Below are 5709 nucleotides of genomic sequence, written 5' to 3'. Positions count from 1 at the left end.
GTGCCCGTGCAGGTCACGGCTCATGTGTGGCCTCCTGTGTCCCGAGGCTGAGCCGCACTGCCACCCACACACACCTACCTATGACAGGTGCCCCGGCCAGTCTCCTGGTGCAGGCCCAGCCCACTGTCCCCCGTCCCTAGGACACCCCCACCTCCAGCTTCCCAGACACACAGCCTGAGGGCTCATAGCGGCCCAGCCCCAGGATGGCAGGGCCTTGCTCTCAAGCCAGTGCTGGCCCTGCTGTCCATCTTCCAGCTCTGAACTCCCAGTCTGCCAGCCCCAGAACCTCAGCCCTAGCCCTCGTCTCCTAGCCCACCGAGTGCTGGCCACAGCCCCCATACCCCGCCTCCACCCCACAGCTGCTCCCAGGGGCCTGCATCCCTTTTCAATTCCCCAGCTCTCTCTGGGTCCCGGGCCCAGGCCTTTCTTTCCCCAGGACCACGGGACCAGGCGAGGCTGCCCAGTCTGGGGGAGCGGGCGCCGGCCTCCCTGGAAGGCCACAAGGCACTCAAGCTCGGGGCCAGAGATGTGTCTGGAAGCCGCTGGGGACAGGGCCAAGGCTCTCCAGCCCAGCTGCTCCTTTGTTCCAGCCCCTGCCCCCCACACCTCCGGCCACGGGGCTGGCCTCAGCAGCACTCTCCGGCCAGCTCTAGGCTGGAGAGGGACATCCATTGTGGCCGCAAGGCCTCACCCAACCTCACGGCAGCTGCCCAGCCCCACCTCCTCTTCCTTTGGTTGGGACATTTGCTGACCGTGGCCTTTTGGGTCCAAGGTGGGTGGCCACAGGGAGCAGAGGGTCAGAGGTACAAAGCCCAAAGGCCCCAGGACCCAGGCAAGCTGAAGCCCTCAGACAGCCCGTGTCCAGCCTCTTCTTTGCTTTCAGATAAGAACTTAAAAGAGAAAACATCCTACAGAAAAGAAGCTCGGCTTTTCCCCACTGCTGGCTGAGTGGCTTTCCTAAGAGCAAGTATTTCCTCCCAGCAGCGCTTTTCAGCAAGGAGCATCTCCGTCTCCGTGGAGGGCAGCCTGGAATGGGGGAACGTGGTCAGGCTGCCATTGCCGTGGCCTGTGTGACGTGGAGTGGGCTGGCGACTGTGACCACTGGCTCCAAGGAAGAAAGAGCCCAGATGGGGAGTGTCTGCCTGTACCTGTGGTGCAAATGCTCCCGCCGGGGCTGGCTTCGAGCTGCCAAGGGGACACACTGCAGGCCGGGGTGGGCACCCTGCGGTGACCCCACGTGACCTGGCCTCAGACAGACACAACACACGGCCAATCTCAGGAGCTTGGAGGAGCGCACAGGGCCACACCGCGAGAGGCGGGGGCGAGTGCTGTGTTCAGCGCTTCTGTTTATAGTGACTCCTCTGTAAGTTCTTATGATTTAATTTGTTTTTGAGACAGGGTTTTGCTCCATCACTCAGGCTGGAGGGCTGTGGCACAACCACAGTTCACTGCAGCCTCAACCTCCTGGGCTCAACCTCCTGTCTCAGCCTCCTGAGGAGCAGGGACCGCAGGTACATGCCACTGCATCCAGCTTATTGATTGACTGATTGATTGATTTTTGAGATGAAGTCTCGCTCTGTCGCCCAGGCTGGAGTGCAGTGGCGCGATCTTGGCTCGGTGCAAGCTCTGCCTCCCGGGTTCACGCCATTCTCCCGCTTCAGCCTCCCGAGTAGCTGGGACTACAGGCGCCGCCACCAAGCCCGGCTGATTTTTTTGTATTTTTAGTAGAGACGGGGTTTCACCATGTTAGCCAGGATGGTCTCGATCTCCTGCCCTCGTGATCTGGTTTATATTTTTATCTGTAGAGATGAAGTCTTGCTGTGTTATCCAGGCTGGTCTCTAACTCCTGTCCTCCAGCGATCCCTCCTCCTCGGTCTCCTGGCATGCTGGGATTGCAGCACGAGCCCCAACGCCTGGCTGATTTCATTTTAATAGTGCTGCGTATAATGGGCCAGCTCACCCGATTCCAGGACATGAAGGCTCAGCTCTTATGAGCTGGCTCTGCACACCACCTGTGGGATGGCTCCAATTCACACCAGACCCCAACAAGACCGAGGCTTTGGTCTGAGCCTGAAGGCCCCAGGGAGGACAGTGCCACCCTTAGCCCCGAGCAAGAGGGGTCCTGTGTTCCCCTCCAGTTCAGCTGAGGCCTGAGCTGCCTTTGCGACCCCATCCTGAGTACCCCAAGGCCCTGGGATTCCTGCAGCTCCTGCGCCAAAGGTCCCACGAGCACTCCGTGTTTTCCTCTTCCACGTCCTCTGCCTGCGGTGCTGTGCTCGGTGTGGGGGCAGCCAAGGGCACTCCGTGCAGGATGTGGATGCAGCATGGCCACTTGGAGTGCGGGCCCAGCAGGAGCCCGAAGCCCCCTTCCCATGAGGGTGAAGCCGGAGGCGACGGAGGGAGGCAGGGGGTGTGGCTGTGTTTTGTCAGGAGGCAGAGATTCCTAACCTTGAGTCTGAACGTCCAGGCTGGTGTGAAGTCCGTCAAGGCGGGAGCACGGAGCCCACTCTGCAAGTTCCACGAGGCATCAGCCGGGGCGGTGATATTTAAACTGTGCGTTCCACGGGGCGTCAGCCAGAGTGGTGGTATTTAACGCCAGGACCCACAGTGCGTGGGCCTCTCTTGAGCTCCGGGCCCTGCCTGCCTTAGGGCATCCGCCAGGTCGGCTGTATTTAAATGCTTGCACATGTGGTGCCTGGACCTTGACGGAGCTCCAGGGCCTGCCCACGACGGTGCAGCCGTGTTCTAGGAGGAAACACGCCTGGTGAAGGCTGGAGGAGGGAAGAGTGAGCTTTCCCTGCCTGGGAGTCTCTGAGGGGTACAGACTGAGGGTTGGGGGTGCAGGAGGGGAGGCCCCAGGGCTCAGCGGATCCCAGGGTGTTCCCAGTGGGGTTCAGTGGGTTTCGTTGAGGAATTTGGACTCTGCTCCAGGAGTAATGGGAGCCAACAGGCCGGGGGTACCTCGTCCCTCCTCCCCGTGATCCGGGTGCTTGGAGGAGCCAGGCAGCGTGGCTGAGGCCCCACAGGTGTTCGGGAGGGAGTGCAGAGCAGGGCGCCATGGTGCCTGAGGACAGAAGGGGCTTCCTTCCCGGGGCAGCAGCCTCCCTGCAAGAAGGCGGCTCTCCAGGGCTGCCTGGAATGCATAACTGACAGCTTGCAATCTGCACCCTGTGATTTATTTCTACGGGGTTGAAATACTGCAGGGATCCCATGCTGCTGCGTCAGGATTGGGCCCACGTAGGAAGCCTAATGCATGGCAAACCATTCGTCTTGCATGAAAAATGCACGATGGCGTCAGAACGTCACCAGGAAGTTTCGAGATGTTCATGCTGTGGTCCTCACACGGCCGACTGGCTGTCAAAGCCCCGGTCCTGCCGCCCATGTTGCCAATGGATGATCCAGGCGTCCCTCGTGCGAGGTGCCTTGGAGAGCCTGTGGACACCAGGCCTCTCGCCAGGGAGTGAGGGAAAGGTCTTCCCCTGGGACCCACGAGTTCCTCCTCAGCTCCACCTTCACCCACAGGCCACGGGAAACCATCTGGTGCATGGGGCTCAGCGCACCACCAAGAGCCGTTTAAAAAGGCTTTGGGCCACACGGAGGAAGAAAGCCCAGTTTTAAACACCAAATGTGGTCTGTGGAAACTTCCCAGGGTAGCATGTCCGGTGGGACTGTCTATGGAGATGGGAACGCCCGTGTCTGTGTGAGCCACGCAGTGGTCACTGGTCACACGTGGTGGGAACGCCCGTGTCTGTGTGAGCCACGTGGCGGTCACTGGTCACGTGGTGGGAACGCCCACGTCTGTGTGAGCCATGTGGTGATCACCGGTCAGGTGGTGGGAACGCCTGTGTCTGTGTGAACCACGTGGTGGTCACTGGTCACATGTGGCTGCTGAGCCCTGGAAGTGTGGCCCATGTAATTGAGGAAGTGTGGCCTGTGCAATTGAGGAGCCGGCTTTTAAATTTTATTTAATTTTAATGACTTTAAGTGTAAACATAAATAGCTACCATATTAGACCATGTCTAGGTTGATGACAATATTGTCTTTTTTTATTTTTTTGCTTTTTAAAGTGGTTATATCATTATTATTATTTATTTAAATTAATTTATTTTTGAGACAGGGTCTTGCTGTCTCGCCCAGGCTGCAGTGCAGTGGGGCAATCACAGCTCACTGCAGCCTCAACTTTCCATGCTCAAGCCATCCTCCCGCCTCAGCCTCCCAAGTGCCTGGGACTACAAGCACGTGCCACCACGCATGGCAAATTTTTTATTGTTGGTGGACACGAGGTCTCACTCTGCTGCCTGGGCTGGCCTTGAACTCCTAGGCTCAATTCACCTTCCCATCTTGGCTTCTTAGAGTGTTTGGATTGCAGGTGTGAGCCACCTGTGCCTGGCCTATTTTTTATATGTAAATATAAAGGGTACAGGTGCAGTTTTGTTACATGGAAACAATGTGTAGTGGTGACGTCGGGGCTGTCCGTGTGGCCATCACCAGACAGTGTACATTGTACCCACCAGGAACTTTCTCATCCCTCGCCCGCCCTCTCGAGTCTCCGTGAATGAGTGTTCCCCACTCTGTGTCCACCCACGGGCGCCCATCATTCAGCTCCCACCAGTAAAAGTGAGGACACGTGCTCTGTGTCCCATTTCTGAATTGTTTGACTTGGCACTGTGTTCTCCTGTTCCATCCACGTTCCTGCAAAAGGCACGATTTTACACTTTTTCGTGGCTGAATAGTACCCCGTTGTGTATATGCACGGCATTCTCCTTCTCCAGCCGTCTGTTGGTGGAGCCCTAGGCTGATTCCATGTCTTTGCTATTGCGCACAGTGCTGTGATGAATGAAGACGTGCAGGTGTCTTTTTGATGTAATCATTTCCTGAGTAGCTGCCCAGCAGTGGGATTGCTGGATGAGTTGTTTTTAGTTCTTTGATAAATCTCTTTACTGGGACAGTGGGATTGTGACGAGTTCTCTGTTTTTAGGTCTTTGATAAATCTCCGGGCTCCACAGGGGCTGACAATATTCCCGGTGAGGGTTTGGGAGACGCAGGTGTGTGTACTTCTCAGAACTCAGCTCGCAGGACCGTTAAGATCTGTGAATTCCACTGTAAATTCTACCTAAAACAAGAGAACTGTTGACAGATATTGGACTCTAGTTAATACTTCTGAAGTATTTGTGTGGAAATATAATGATGCCTACAACTTCCTGTGAAACGCGTCCAATAAAGTGAGATGGGTTGACGGAGGGGTGGAGGGACGGAGCGGTGAACGGGTCTACGGTGAAGACAATGAGCCCATGTTAACCGTAGAATCCAGGCGGAGGTGCCGGGCTCCACAATAAAATGCTGAAGAAGTTCCAGATACAGTCAGGGATGGAGTGTTCTCTTATTACGCTGGGCGGGTCATGGTGTAAGTTTCCCCCATTAGGAGAATCACAGAGCAATGGGAGGGGGTGGTGGGGAGTGGAGCTGCCTCTTGCCAGCTCCTGGGAGCCACCACACTCTATTCTGCAGGGCCATGTTCAGCGACATCACAGGGGCAGCGTGAAGACGGCTGTGGTGGCAGCGTTTACACCATGGGAAGCGGCAGTCGCTGCGAGTCAGGGTCTTCCTGGGTTGCTGACTGTTAGATGTTTGCCGGCACAGCACGGGGAGTGGCAGGGAGGCCTCTATTCCCCAGGAGAGTCCCTGAGGACAGGGCAGCGTCGACGCAGC

The 5709-nt window shown here is 57.0% G+C and overlaps 1 pseudogene; it reads left to right on the top strand.

The window, feature by feature from the left end:
* The first annotated feature begins 1973 nt into the window (after positions 1-1973).
* On the top strand, positions 1974-2790 carry LOC126950943 (uncharacterized; annotated as a pseudogene).
* Positions 2791-5709: the final 2919 nt, after the last annotated feature.

Source organism: Macaca thibetana, chromosome 3 (assembly GCF_024542745.1).
Source record: "Macaca thibetana thibetana isolate TM-01 chromosome 3, ASM2454274v1, whole genome shotgun sequence".
Taxonomy (NCBI): domain Eukaryota; kingdom Metazoa; phylum Chordata; class Mammalia; order Primates; family Cercopithecidae; genus Macaca; species Macaca thibetana.
This window is presented reverse-complemented; position numbering and strand designations above follow the sequence as displayed.